The following is a 16353-nucleotide window of genomic DNA, read 5'->3' as shown; positions in this document are numbered from 1 at the left end:
ATAATAATAATAATAATAATAATAATAATAATAATAATAATAATAAAGAATAAAATAAAAATAAAATAACACAGAAAAAGAAAACAATACAACTTTTGAGGAGCAGAGAATAAACATAAACAGAGTGTTCAGTCAAAAATAAGAAATGGGTGTCACAACACCGCTCCTCCAGGGTTTGGGGCCGCAGTGAAAGACTGGGCAGACAGAATGTAAGAGCATGTGGCCAGGGGACGGGCAGGGATGGGGCACAGGCGTGAAACAATGTCTTCTAGGAGAAATATGGTCACTACACATACAGATTCAAAGCAGCTGAGTTTGCTTGTACAAGACCTGCATGAAATCAGCCAGGCAACATCGTAGCACGGTCTTGGGTGAGGATCTTGAACAGGTCCATCTTACTGAGGAGCTGGTGGGAGTCCTTGGCTCCTGAGGAAGGATGGATCACTTTACATATGTATCTTCTAGTGGGTGAAACATGTTTCAATTAGTGGTCTCACACCAAGGAGTATATGAATGTCATATTGGACTTGATGGGATAGTCTTTAAGGACAGGAATTTGGGAACGTTTGTGGAATAAATGTGAACAAAAAAGCATATTTTTTCAAAGTTAGAAATATTCGTGAAGGAAAACTATGCCTTCTTTCTCTTTTGCAGTGTATAAAGCTCTTAAGTAATGCAAAAAAAGGAAGAAAAACTTTCTTCTAACACATGGCATAGGAAGGGAAATACAACATACTCATTGAATATTTAACAGAATCTAAGGGCCAACCATTAGAAACCAACATAATTGCTCAGAAAACTACTGATATTCCTATTTAGCAACAACAACAACAACACCTGGATGAGATAGCATTTGAATCTGTTTAGTATGTGGGCATAGATGTATTGAAAGAGTTTAAGATTTATCAGCAACATATTAAAATCCACAAAATATAAATAACAAAATTAAATGTAATATTTAAAATTCAATCATATTAAAATTAAAACTCATATCATTTGATATATAGAAACAAAGTAAAAGTGATTTCAGATTGAGAGAATATTGCTCTAGTTGTAATTCTCAGTGGATTAGAATTCTTAATATATTGAGATCTTTTCTGGTGTTTTAGTTGAACTGGCACAAACACTAGCCTTTTTTCTTTCTCTTCTATAAACTTTTCTCTTGAAGACTTAACCCATCTCAGGTAAACTATGTCTTACTGAGTAAAAGGCATCTCATTCTGGTCCACACCTAGCCTTCCACATCTCAGATGATGCATCTTTTCTCAGCAAGAGGATCAGGGCAGATTCTAGGCCAGCACAATCATGGGGGCTCTTTTGATTCCTTGTTCACACATACTTAGCATCTCCTCTCTCTATTTTAAGAATCTGACCACTTATTTTTCTACCAATTACTACTATCGCAGCTCAAGCTATCAGCATATTTTGCCACTGTCCGAAAGCTAGCATCTCTAATTGGCCCCCATTCTTTCAATCTTTGGGTAGGATATTTTTTTTACATATGCATCTGTTACATGATCAAATGTGCATAATGGTAAGTTTGGAGATAAGCATACATCTATGAAACAGGTATATTCTATGCTATGAGCCTGCTTTATTACAATGCAAAGATTCCTCCCACTCTCTCCTCTAGCATTATCTAGTATATTTTGTAATAGGAACACTTAACAGAAGATCATCATCTTACTCATCTTTTCTGTGTACCATTCAAAATTGTATAACTCAGCTCCTAGCAACCATCACTCTGCACCTGCTTCTGAGTTTTGACAATTTCACATTCGTCATGTAGCGTTTGTTCTTCTGTCTGAATCAATTCATTTAGTGTATGCCTGCCAGACTTCCCCACATCATCATCTAAATGCCAAGACTTCCTTTTCCTCTTAACTGCTTTGTTTAAAGGCACCATGCAAAATAATGCCATTAATGAAATATTTTCATATATACATATATATATGAAATATGAAATATTTCTTCTTTTAGAACTCTCTATATATGAATGATTATATATAAGAATGTATATATTTTCATATATACATATATGTATATATGAATGATTATTCCTTGCCCATATTTGCTCCCTTAGGTTGTCTTTTCACTAGCCCCCCTTCTTGCTTCTTCCTTTCTCTTCTTCCCCTCTAGTAGCCTTACTTTCTTGTGTGTGAGTGTGTGTATGAGAGAGAGAGAGAGAGAGACAGACAGACAGACAGACACACAGACAGACAGACAGACAGACAGACTCTACACTTTATATATGAGAGTCCTTTTCTCTTCCTTCCCACATTACACTTGCTTCTTCCTCATTCCCCCATTCAGACCATTTTCTTCCTCATGATAATCAGCTTTCTAGTTTCATATAACATGTATGTACTCAGATCTAGATACTTCAATGAGAGAAATGGGCTTATTTCCCTTAATAGTTATCTATACTCCCATATTTTTTTCTGGAAATAGCATAATTTCATTTATCCTTGTTGCTGACTAAAATTCTAAGTGTATTCCCAGAAGTTGTATAGTTGGATCATATTATAGCTCTTTTTTCAGTTATTTTGAGGAAACTTCATACTGATTTCCATCATGGCTATACAGCGTTTTTCATTCCCACCAGCAATTAATAATGATTCCTCTTTCCCACCATCTGCATAGTTGTTGATATTTTTTTCTTGCTGATAGCCATTCCGACTGGGGTGATTTGGGATCTGAATATAATTTTAATTTACTTTTCCTTTAGAGCTAAGAATTTTCAGCTATTTCTTGGCTATTTGTATTTCTTCTTTTAGAACTCTATATTCAGTTTAGTAGCCCCATGACTGATTGATTTGTTTTCCTAATGATTTTGTTTCATTCCATAAACTGTCTCTTCAATTGCCCGTTATTCCCCTTTCTATTCTGAATTGCTCTAATATTGTGTAGTGCTATTTATCAATTCTCATAATTATTTCTTATGCTTTTTTAGTTCTTTTCTGAATGTCATTGTTTATGTCTACATTTTGAAGCCTGTGCCTTTGTTTTCCCTAGATGTTTCAGAGTTTCATGTCCTATTCAGGGTATATTATCGATTTTTGTATAAGGTGAGAGAGACTGATGTAGTGTTATTCTTATACATGTGAATGTCCAGTTTTAAGCACCTCATTTGCTGACTAGGTTATCATTCACATGAAATATATTTTTTGGATATATTCTTTATTTATTCTTTGAGAATTTCATACAGATATACAATGAATTTATGCCATATCAACCTTTATTTAACACCTCCAGTCCCCCCCACTCATCCCCACTATAACTGTCTCTCAACTTTATGTCCTTTTGGGTTGTTTATTTGATTGGTTGGTTGGTTGGTTGGTTGGTTTGCTGGTTGATTGTTCTAATGACCCTCTGAATTCAGTTAGTGTTGCCCAAATTTGTAAGGCCACCCATGTAAACATGACCAATTTTTGCAAAGATCCATAGCCCTGAAGAGAACCCCTGAAAAGAATATCAGTTATGTAGTCATGTTTGAAAAAGCCATGTCATGCTATATGACACTACACTGAGATGATCATTTGACTTTTTTCCCTCAACATGTAGTTTACCACTACCAGTAACTTCAGTCACAAGTATTCCAAAGCTGTCTTCTGGACTTCATAGTCACTTTCAACCGTGAGCATGTAACTCCACACAGATATGCACTGCATACAAATAACTAAAATGAATAGATGATAGATAGATAGATAGATAGATAGACAGACAGACAGACAGACAGATAGATAGATAGATAGACAGACAGACAGACAGACAGACAGACAGACAGATAGACAGATAGATAGATGATAGATAGATAGATAGATAGATAGATAGATAGATAGATAGATAGATAGACAGAGTTATTTAGAAAGCAATTTGATAGATACATGCTATCTATTTAGAAAAATAACAGAAATAACATTCAGTCTGGTGCCTATGGACTTTTGACTAGGTTTACAGTATCAAATGTGAATTTGTTCCTGTGGTGTGAGCATCAGATTTAATCAGGAAGCCATTGACTGCTCCATAACAGACTTGCCACTACTGCAGCAGTGAGCATATTTTTCCTGACCAATCAGTATTGGTGCCCAAAGGATCCATAGCGGAGTAAGGCTACAGATGATAATTCTTCTGCACAAAGGCAGGTTTTTGGTTGATTTTTTTGTTTGTTTATTTTGGGGTTCTGTTTGTTTGGTTTTATATTATTTTAGCATACACAAAATAGCTGAAAAGAGTGGGTCTTCAATAAGTATTTGTTAAATAAATAAATGAATAAAAAACATTGATTGAATAGAATGTGGCCAAGTGATGGTAACAGTTCATTGAGCAAAACACCTGTATCAAAAATAACCATAGGAAATTCTGTTCAACCTAGTTTTAATCAACAAAACAAAAAGTTAATTCAAGACAACATTTATTTCTGGAGGATGGAAAAACAAATTAAAATTGATAAAAGAAATAGTTGACTATCGTCAATAAAAGTAGTGACAGATCATCTTGTTTAAATATAAATTTGAATATTTTCAAGTTTATTTTAGTAATATTGTATAAAATCATACATGCTCTTCAACTTGCTATCTGATTTCCAGGTGACTTCCCCCAAGTAATCACTCATACTTTGGAGAAAAAATTGCTATTCATAGAGCTAGTAATGGTGAAAAATTAAAAAGGAAAGAAAAAAAATAAAGAAGTAGAGCCATCTAAAACCTTAAGGAGGAAAACTAGAAATAAACTGGAGTTTGGTTTATTCATATAGTGTAGTTTTGTAAATGTATTAAATTTAAGAAACCAGAACTACACTTATTAGCATGCATTTTAAAAACAGTGTGAAGTGAAAACAAACTAGAAGTTATATATACTGTGTAAACCTTTTTGAATTTTTTCAAGACTCTGAAAAAAATTTATATTTTATATGGCTTTACATATATGTATGAAAATACAAAAATGTATGGAACTGTCAATGCTGCAGTAAAGTGACATTTGGAATTCAATAAGGAAATATTTGGGAAGTGAGTCTTTCTGCTATCATATATATTAGCAGCTTAAATATTTTTAAGTAAATATGATAACTATATATATTTAATCTCTTATAGAAGTCTTTTCTATTTTCTTGTTTTATAAATACAATTTATAAATTAAAATTTTGAAAATAATCTTTTGGCAAAGGAGAATAAGATATAGGTTGGATAATTTTACAGACAACGTGAAAATATAAAATTCTGGGAGACATAAATATAAGTATGTTTGTAAGATGGGGAAGAAGGCTTTTGAAAAGGGGAAACAGACAATGTATGATAAAAGACAGCAAGAGAATTTGTAGTAAGTTAAAAGAGAGAGAGAGAGAGAGAGAGAGAGAGAGAGACTGGCAATTGTTAGTTATGACAAGGAGCCTTGACTTTTAAGCTAGTCTTTTTGTTGGATAGAAAGAAGAGGTATTGATACCTGGATAGGAAAATAAAGGGAACTCACACAGAGTCTCCGTAAAGCTGAAGACAATATGCTATGGGACTACTTCCGAAAAGTGAGGTCATCAATTGTAATTTGGGTAGACCAGAGAAGGCTCAACATTTCCATGTGCATGTAATAAGAAACTAAGCCTTCAGTGGTTGCTTTCCCAGGCAGCTTCATCAACCATACTGTGGTTGAAATTAGTTTGTTTTGTGCTGCAACTGACAGGAGATTCAGAGCAGAATGTGGCACAGAAATGTTGTTTGTATTATTGCAGCAAAGAAGCAGAGATGGCAGGGAAGGCAGGATTCTGGGACACGTGATAATCATTATAGACATGGCCCCAGTGATATGCCATCCCTCCAGTTTTCTCTACACCCAGATAATGCCGTCAAGTTATAAATATACCAATATAGAAATCATTTATTTTATCAGCCCTCGTGAGCCAGTGACCTCTGATCTATCAACAGGGAGCCAAGCTTTTCATACAGGGTCCAAATCAAGTATATATTTCATATAAAAACCATAACAAGGAAATTTGTCAGGTTGAAAAATCAACTGATTTGTGCAAGCAAAAAGAAAATAAAAGCCTCCAATAGGGATGAATAACAATATGAACTAACCAGTACCCCCCAAAGCTCTGTCTCTAGTTGCACATGTAGCAGAGGATGGCCTCATCGGCCATCAATGGGAGGAGAGGCCCTTGGTCTTGCGAAGATCATATGCCCCAGTACAGGGGAATGCCAGGGCCAGAAAGCAGGAGTGGGCGCCTTGGGGAGCAGGGTTGGGGGAGGGTATAGGGGTCTTTGGGGATAGCATTTGAAATGTAAATGAAGAAAATATCTAAGAAAAAAATGTTAAAAGAAAAAGAAAAGAAAAGCCACAAATGTATAGTACTTCTGAAAACATCAACAAAATGACTAAACCTGGTGTGAAGACTTGGAAAGATGAAGGGGAGGGCTTCCAGGATCCAATGGAATGAGTTAACAATAAAAAAGTTAAAGGTACTAGGGAGGTGTAGTCATAATGAGTAAAAGAGCAATGTCTGTGTCGTGTATGTACACGATCAGGCCTGCCAAGGTCTAGCGGTAGGATGGTGCTGAGGCGCTCCATCCCGCACAGCCGCACCTTTTCTTGTCTTGGAAAGGGGGAATATTGCCTTCAGTTGTGTTCTCACTGATGATCCCACCAGTCTCTAAAAGATAGCTCCAATCAGATGATCACACTTAACAATGGTCATCAGACTAAATTGCTTGTGAAACAAGCCCCCCAAATCATGAGTCACTGAAAGGGTGATGAGAGAGGGTTGATGGGGTAGAAGGGAAGTAAAGGGAGAGAAGAGAAATGAGAATTTGTTTTACAGGAAAACTGATTGTTAAAACGTACCTAGTAATCATACAACACTCAAACCTATAATAAACATCGATCATTTATATTACTGTTTAGATGGACATTTCAAAACATTAAAAAGGAAACTTGAAGCTTTAAAATTTGGACATATTGTATAAAATTAAATATTAGATGATGTGTTAAGTTTAAGGTTAAGATAACAAAGGGTATTGAAAGTGATGGGACAGAAAAAAATTACAGGATGCTTATAGACTCACTGAGAGAGAATGGAACTTTTATTTTTAGTAGCAAAGATAAATATTAACTATAATTGTTTTACAATTATTCTCATTTAAATAAATTAGGGATTTATATGCATTGATAATTTACAAATCTAATTAATTTGTCAGAAAATTTCTTTGATGTTTTTCTGTGTAAATACTTTGATATTGTCTACTAACTTAAGAGTTGTTTTCAATATCATAAAATAATCCAAATACTTATGCTAAAATATGTTTTATTTTGTACATATTGGAAAGCATCTCTAGGACCATTTTTTAGCTAAAGAGAAAGCCCTTGGTTACAAGTCATGTCATAAACTTTAATAGGCAAGTTGCTACACACACATCCATGTATGTGCGCGCACACATACAAATATATATATATATATATATATATATATATATATATATATATGAAATTTCATATAAAAATCAAAAAGAAATTATGTTGAAAATCAACTGATGTGTGTAAGCGAAAAGAAAATAGAAGCCACACATATATGAAAACACACACACACACACAGAGACACAGATATATGCACACACATATAAACATATGCAATATATAACCATTTTTATAATTTTTAGATATATGAATTCTATGTATTCATGTAAACTAAAATATAAAATATATTTATCAAATCAGAATAAATATGAAGGAAGTTGTTATCCTAAAGAGTGGGAACTAGGTACTTATTAAATTGTTATTTATATTTTATATCCTTCCCAATTAAAGAATAGGAAAATATTTTCCATAGTGGCATGGTTCATTGTTCCAAGCTTAAAAAGTGCAATGAATGACATAGATCAAAAAAGATATACTTTCTCCCCTGCCACCCAGAGAGGCAATTTATTATTCCTTTGCTATATGTTTTCCAATTCATGTATGAAATGCATAAATACACATAAACCGCTTATATTTTATATCAATTTAAATGCTTATTTCTATTTCCTAATAATAACATGGTAACAATTTCACTAAACTTTTGGGGTTCAGCTACAGTGTGGTTTGTAAACACTTTGGGAGTCTTTGAACTCATCCCTAAATAAGAAATGGGATAAATTGACAATTAATCCACTTTTCTTTGATTCTTCCATGAACTGAAGTTTCCAGGCAAATGATCCTTACAAAGTCTAGAGGGAAGAAACATTTAAAAAGTCACAATATAAAATACATGCTGAAGCTAAAACTGCTAGGACCCAAAATATGTGGAGACATTTACAAAGAAATTTTAATATAGTTTGGAAGGTTAAACATGGGTTAACATGGCAATGTGAAGTTCTACACATCAATGAGTTTTTTCCGCATCAACATCACAAGGAGATTCATGTAAGGTAAAGGGAATTATTCCACAGTTCTGAAAGGAGAGGAGACAGGTACCCACGTAGAAATATACCCAGCACATCATTCATAGTAAAGGTCTATGTCCCATTCAGCATCAAAAGAGACTTCTCCAGTTGAGTTCCTTTGATGAATGAGAGGGGAATCTAAGAAATCCTTTGAAAACATTGCAACATAATCCAACATGCCCATTAAAAGACTAACATTTAGCAGGGTTCTTAATGAGTGCTTATCTTCTCTGTGACTGACTGCTATATAACGTATTACTAACAGAATATGTGAACTAACACAAATGAGCAGAAAGATACAAATTTTATCTGATTAGAAGTTAGGAAAGTCCAGCTAAGCAGTGGTGGCACACACCTTTAATGCCAGCACTCTGGAGACAGAGGTAGGTGGATCTCTAAGTTCAGTGCCAGCCTAGTCTATAGAGCTAGTCCCAGGACAACCAAAGCTACACAAAGAAGCCCTATCTCAAAAAAAAAAAAAAAAAAATCAAACAAACAAGGAAGAAGTTAGAAAATTCCAAAACAAACAAAACCACATTTGAGTCAGGTAAGATTTGTTTCCACAGGAAAACAAATCTCTTTTTGGAGAATATACTGGGGGTATTTCAAAATGACTACTCAACTACTCATGGACACTATATATCATGACCAAAGGAAACAGTCAGAAAACATGGTTTTAAAAAAAAAAAAGATAAGACATAATCTAAACAGACAAGTCATTTAAACGAGACTCAGATTATGTGACAGATTTTAGAGTTATCAAGTGGAATTTAAAATACCTACTTACAATATGTTGAGTGCTCTACTGGGATAAGCAGACAATATGCAAGGACAGATGGCCAATGTCATAGAGAAGACACTAAAAGTAACAGAGAATAAAACACTAGAAATGAAAAATACCACAACAGAAATGAAGGGTGCCTCTGAGAGTCTTTGCGTAGCCCAGATGTGATAAGGAAGGAACCCAACCAGGAAGCTTGAAGACTTTCAGATAGAAACTTTCTGAAATGAAACAGAAAGATAAAATTTAGGAGAATGTCTAAAGGACCAGAAACTTAAATCTAAAACTGCTTTAAAATATATAGACATGTTGATTCCACAATCAGGGAAGGGATGAAACGTAGGTAAGAATAAACCCTAGAAAGGAGATCATTAAGCATTTTCAAAAATTAATGAAATATCAAAACACAGATAGAAGGGGCTCAGAGAATATCAAGCAGGATTAATGCACAGGCATTTGCCTCCAGCTGCATCATACATGAGACATGGGTAAAGAAAAACAGACTGAGGATAGCGAAATTTGCTGGGCAGTCAGTGAGTGGTACAGAGACACTGTCCAGAAAGAACTTAGAGAACTGTTCATGAAAGCTGCGCAAGGCTGAAGCAAATCCAAAGAAACATTTAAAGTATTGAAATAAAATACCAAGGGAAATTACTGTCTTTAAAATTGAGGAGGCCCCAGGGAGTGGGGAGGTCTGGCAGGGTCTGGGTGGGGAAGGTGCATTATCTTGGAGAGAGGAGGAGGAGGAGGATTAGGAAATGTTGGAGGACAGACCAGAAAGGGGGATAATGACTAGACTGTAAAAACAAAAAGATTAAAGATAAACATTGGTCTCCAGATGCAGAAGTACCTTGTAAAAATTGTCAAGCCTAGATGTTAATAAGGAGATGAATGGATAAAAATGGCATATATATATATATTTTTTTTTTCAATGAATACATATGTATGGAGTCACACACAGGCAAATACAAGCACACACAAACACACATGAATATCATATAAAGTAAAATAAGACAAATTCAGAACAGGAAGATAAATGTCACATATTTTCAACACATATGTGATACATGGATGGAAAGAAGAGAGATTGTCAGAGGAAAGGGGACCAATGAGAGAAGGGAAAGGGGAAAGAGAAGGGGTAATATAATGTGAACAATAGCAAAGTATATGGAGCACGTGTGAGAGATGCTCTTAAGGGAACCTGCACTTCATAACTACTTGTTGAAACAACAGCAACAAGGCCAAAAGAAGATTTTAGGTAAAAGGAAGAATCTCAGACCCATACACACCCACCCCCCAAAAATGTGTTGTAGACAGAATGAGTCATTATAAATAAAGTATCTTGAGGATTCCAGAGAGAAATCAGGACATGATTAAATAGCCAAGCCTTTTATAAATCTTTGAAATAACTTTATTGTATCTTTAGCAGAAAATATGCTGACCTAAAGAACTGAATATAATCTATAAGATTAAAATCATAACTAAGTCCACATAAGCACTTTATTCTAATTGATAAAGTTGATTCCCTAAGGAGTGAGCATAAGTTACAGTATAAATATAAGAAACTTTGCATAGATCCTAGGCTATAGCACCCAAATGAATGCATGGCATTGAGCAAAAACAAATTTTCTCAGTGACCAAATGACCTTATAAATAAGCAAGGGGATGGTATTAGCATGATAGATATAGCAGTGGATACAAGTAGGAGACAGCACTGTGAACTCTCATGTAACTTAAAATAGTTATTGGTCATTAAAGAGAAGAATATTTACCAACATGAGTAGATAGACTAATTCTAAAGACATTTTATTTCTCATGCAGAATCAGAAGCAATGACTCTTGAATAGCAACGAACAACATTAATACCCAAATCTTGTTTTCCCTATTATTTTTTATTTTAATTTTTATAAGATCTTGGTTTTAATATGTCTTTAGTAAGAGAAATTAGGGTTCCTTGAGGAACAAACTGAGTTGAAGATTAGGTAGAAAGTGACCAAGTTATTTTACAATGAGTGGTAATGTTCAAACAAAAGAGGGAAAAATGAACAAAGTTTGAGGGAATTTCAGCTACAAACATTAAATAATGCAATAATTAAGTTGTGATTTCAAAGAGAAATTAACTATAGATATACAGTGTACATGGGTGAATGGATAAATACATGGGAAATACACAACTATTTCTATGCACAAAATGCTAATCAATACTCTTCTTTCAAGTAGTTGGAGAAGAATTCCATACTCAACGGTAAGCCACATATGGTAATTATTATTCAGAATCTAGTATGAAGTATTATAAAGTCCCACTTCAACTAACCCAAATGGCCAAATTCATTGAGATCAGTCTTCATTGACATGGTTGGCCTAAGTGACCCTTTATGACTCTTTCCTAAATCCACAACAGTAGTGGGTTCCTGGGAAAAATCTTGTTAAAAGACAGTCTTCTAGGCCCCAGTATAGTGGAATGCCAGGGCCAGGAACTGGAAGTGGGTGGGTTGGTGAGCAGGGGGAGGGGAGAGGAGATAGAGGTTTTTGGAAGGGAAACCAGGAAAAGGGATATTATTTGAAATGTAAATAAAGAAAATATCTAATTTTTTTTTTAAAAAGTCTACTACATACTACTCATGGCACTCAAAACTTCCAGTCATTGACTACCACCACCACAGCTGCAAGGGATCTAAAGAGATGACTAAATGTCAGATCCTAAATTGAATCCTGAAATGAAGTTACAAACAAAACACTAAGAGTTGTGCATGGACTTGCCAGAATAATGCTCATACTCGAATAAACACTTTGTCAGTCTTGGTCCATTGATTTCAACTCATGCCTTACCTCTTCTCCCGGCCAGCCATGCAAGAAGTACATGATTTAGGAGATGGGCTGTGCATACAGGCAAACCATAATCATGAATTTTTAAAAGCAGTGTTTATGTAATTAGTGGATTTTTTTTAATTCTTCATAATATTTAAATGACTATTGGGGGTACTTTGCATAGGTTATTCATTCAAACAACCTTATACTTTAGGGATTTAAAAAAATTATTTTTTGCCTATTGTAGGCAAATGCTATACTGAGGTTCTATTGTAAAATTTTCCACATAGAAGGTTACTGATTGAAGAGCCATGTCTGTAATACATTCTTCGAAGATCCATGTGCCCATTTACATACTCACAGTAGCATATGAAAGAACAATTTTCCTACAGTACCAGCAACACTGAACATTATCCTCTATTTAATTTTGGCTAATTAAGTAGGGGAAGAATCATACCTCATTTTACTTTGAAAGGTAGAATTTTTAAAATAATTTCATTGGCTATTTAAATGTATCCCTTTATAATTTCAAGTTGGTTATAAATATAGATTTAATGAACTCCCACTATGTTCCAGGGAACCTTCAAATGCATGTTCTTACATTATCTTTATTATCCCTTGCATCTGGCTGCAAGTAATGGGAAACTCAATTAAATCTGGCTTAAACAACAAGAAGAAGCTATTATCTCCCATAAGAAGAAGCCCAGAGGGAAGGTGGCTGCTAGAATAATCCACCTGCTTAACAATGCCAAGGTTCTAAAATTTGCTCCAAGACTTGCCCTTCATCTTTATCAGGCATCTATGGAAAATCCAGAAATCAAGAACAGAAGAAATAAAATGGTCCTGACAATATAATATTCTTCTTTTTAGAAATAAGAAAACCTCTCCTAAAACTATTCCATATCAAACCAATGGGTAAGTCTCCATAGACTATATTCTCTTCCTGCTGAGAAAAGCTTAGCCTACATACTGAAGTCAAATCAGTACTGACTTGGTAAATTGAGGGAGCTATGGATAAATTAGCAACTTAAGACTTCTTTCTATATAGTGATTTGAAGGATTCCAACGAGAATGTCCCCCATAGACTCAAATATTCCAACACTTGATCCCCACTTGGTAGTACCTCTTGGGTAGGTTTAGGAGGTATGGTCTGGCTGGAGGAAATATGTCACTGGTGTCTGGTTTTAAGGTTTCTAAGGCACAAACCATGCCCAGTTTGCTCTTTTTGTTTCCTGCATGGTGTTAGAGATGTGAGTACCCAGCTATTCCTGCCTTCATATCTGCTGCTTGCTGCCACAATTCCCTGACATAGTGGACTTTTATCCATCTGATACCATAAACGCTAGTAAACCCTTGCTTTTTATAACTTGACTTGGTCATGGTGTTTTATCATGGCAATAGAAAAGTAGTAATATAATCCCAATTCCACTTTCTGATAGGATCCAGAGAAGGTCCAGTATCCATGACAAACAGTGCAATGTGGAAGATAGGGAACAAAATTGCAAAGGAGAAAATAAAATAGCTACAAGATGAAAGGCTAACAATATTTTTTCAGCCATCACAGTGGCCCACTGTCAGTTTGGGATTCTCCTGCCTCTAACTGGGGGAATTCTTTCATAGAGTGTAAGAACTTGAAAGACTGCCTGGTGGCCTGTAACACCAGTTCATAGTCATCATCTCTAACAGTAACCATAGAACCATCTCTTATTTTAACACATTTTAAATGTAGATAATCGGTACAAAGTATATACATTATGCAATTATGACCAACACTAACAATAAAGTATAGGATTTATGACATTTTAGAGTCATAAGTAAGAAAATTCAGATATGAAAAGCTGGAAAAGCTTTCTTATTGTGAGGTGAACACTAAGTCTTGAGTCCAGCTCTGTCTTAGTCAGGGTTTCTATTTCTGCACAAACATCATGACCAAGAAGCAGTTGGGGAGGAAAGGGTTTATTCAGCTTACACTTTCACATTGCTGTTCATCACCTAAAGAAGTCAGGACTGGAACTCAAGCAGGAGCTGATGCAGAGGCCATGGAGGGATGTTCTTTACTGGCTTGGTTCCACTGGCTTGCTCATCCTGCTCTCTCATAGAACCAAGACTACCAGCCCAGAGATGGTCCCACCCACATGGGGCCTTTCCCCCTAGATCACTAATTGAGAAAATGCCTTGCACCTGGATCTTGTGATGGCATTTCCTCAACTGAAGCTCCTTTCTCCGTGATAACTCAAGCTGTGTCAAGTTGACACAAAACTAGCCAGTACAAGCTCTAAGAATTAAATGTCACTTAGAACAGTAACATCTGATGAGGTTCCATTTTTGCATGAATGTGACTTCTTTATTACAAGATACAATGACAGATCATGAACATACTATATTCCAGTTCAAGAGTGGGGGTGGGGGTAGGGACCAGGATGCTTTTAATGTGACATGGGTGACTGTTGCTCATTTAGAGGATTATCAAGCTCATTCTCTGGAAAGACAAAGAACTACACTTTGGCAAAGACAGAAGACCATGTCAAGACCGACAGGAGAATACTGGGCGTTCACTCAAGGGCACCAGATTAGGCATATTGTAGGGCCTCTGTATTCCTCACCTCTCCCCTATTCATCCTGATCATACACAAAAACTTATTGTCCTCTGTTACTCTTAGCTTCTGGGAACAAGAAGGCACCATCACTGAGAGCCCATTTTGGCACTTTTGAATGCCCATCTCTCTCCAACTTTTCCTCACTAAGAAACAGAAAGAAAATTCATTAGTAAAGTTCAGCTCCTTCTTAGAGGCAGATTGAATGATTTGGACAATTCCAATGTCCAGGTTGCAGGAACTGTCTCTACCACAAGACTCTGTTCCTGATGCTATGATAAGATGTCTTCATCCCCATGTGGCAGGCTACTTAGTATTCCTCTAAATGTTCTGCTTTTGTTTTAAAACATGGCAAAATTAGGCATCCTACACTACAAACAACAGCCAGGGCGCAGATATCTATGTATACTTGGTGGGTGGGTAAGTAGGTGCCCAAAAAAAGGAATGGCAAGAAGTATGTGTTACCAGGTAAATTAAAATTCTTGCTTTGAGGTTGTTAGGTCTTGTAAATAAAAGTATTTAGAAGCAGATGTGAAATACACTGGGGACCAGGTTGTAGGGTTTGAAAGAAAAAGAGGAAGACAGGACATGCCTGGAGGAAGGAGAGGAGGAAGAGGAAGAGGAAAAAGCCTTACCATGTTACTTGGACTGATATGCTCATCAATGGATGGCAACAAGTGACAATGTGGTATACAAATAACATTTTTGGAGGAGTGAGGAGATAGCTTCAGAGAAGGAGTTCAAAAGCCCAATGTGAGGACAAGCATGGCTAGGAACTGCTAGTACCTGAAGGAAAAAGACTTGAAGGAAAAGAAAAGTGAAGTGTCCCTGATTAGCTCAGAAAAGCAGACAAGCTCTGTAGGCCTGAGAGAGGGGTTCTGCAAGTGTCTGACCCAAGGGAGAGATTTGTGGGGCAGACAAATTCATTGTCACATTAAGGGGAAAATTAGTCCTTGCTTCTCTTTTGCATGTCTTCAGGTGACTCACATTTGGATGGGTGGCTATAGACTCCTGGATGAGTGATTTACAGGCCCACATGGATTAACTCGTAAGGGGAGGGGCAAATAGTGGCTACCTTGGAATGACTAGTTTTGGATAGCTTATAAGGACTGTCAGGTTTTCAGTCAGGGTCAGAAACAGAATTTGGATTCTACTCTTTGGAGGGAATAACGCTACCTTAATGAACTTCAGCAGAGCCCAGATAGCTTGCCCATTTCATGTTAATTTAAATCCCAATCAGTACAGCAAAAACCAATGTTTCTCTTTCTAGTGTTGCTTGGAAAATGGGAGTGGGAGCCCAGAATTGATCATCAGTGAGAGTTTATGCTCAATGCTCTCCAGATTTTCAATCCCTGTAGAAAAAGGAAGAAGGGGAGGAAGAAAGAAGAAAAGGCTGCAAAGGCATATAAAACCAATTCCCATTTGGAGCTCAGTTGGTAAAATGCCTGATGCTTAAGCATGACAACATGCATTTGAGTTCCCGGGACACATGTAAAAGCTGAGCACAGGGACTATGTGCCTGACATGCCCATGCTGAGGAGGCAGATGCAGGTAGATCCTGGGATAGGTTATTCTTTCAGCCCAGTTACATTGATAATCTCCAGGGTCAGCTATAAATTGTAGAGACTGATTAAAGATACCGGACATCGAATTTAGGCTTCCATCTACATTACACAAAAGTGCATAAACCCATATGAACAGGTTACACAGAGAGAGAGAGAGAGAGAGAGAGAGAGAGAGAGAGAGAGAGAGAGAGAGAGAG

The sequence above is a fragment of the Mus pahari genome, chromosome 14 (assembly GCF_900095145.1).
Source record: "Mus pahari chromosome 14, PAHARI_EIJ_v1.1, whole genome shotgun sequence".
Lineage (NCBI taxonomy): Eukaryota > Metazoa > Chordata > Mammalia > Rodentia > Muridae > Mus > Mus pahari.
This window is presented reverse-complemented; position numbering follows the sequence as displayed.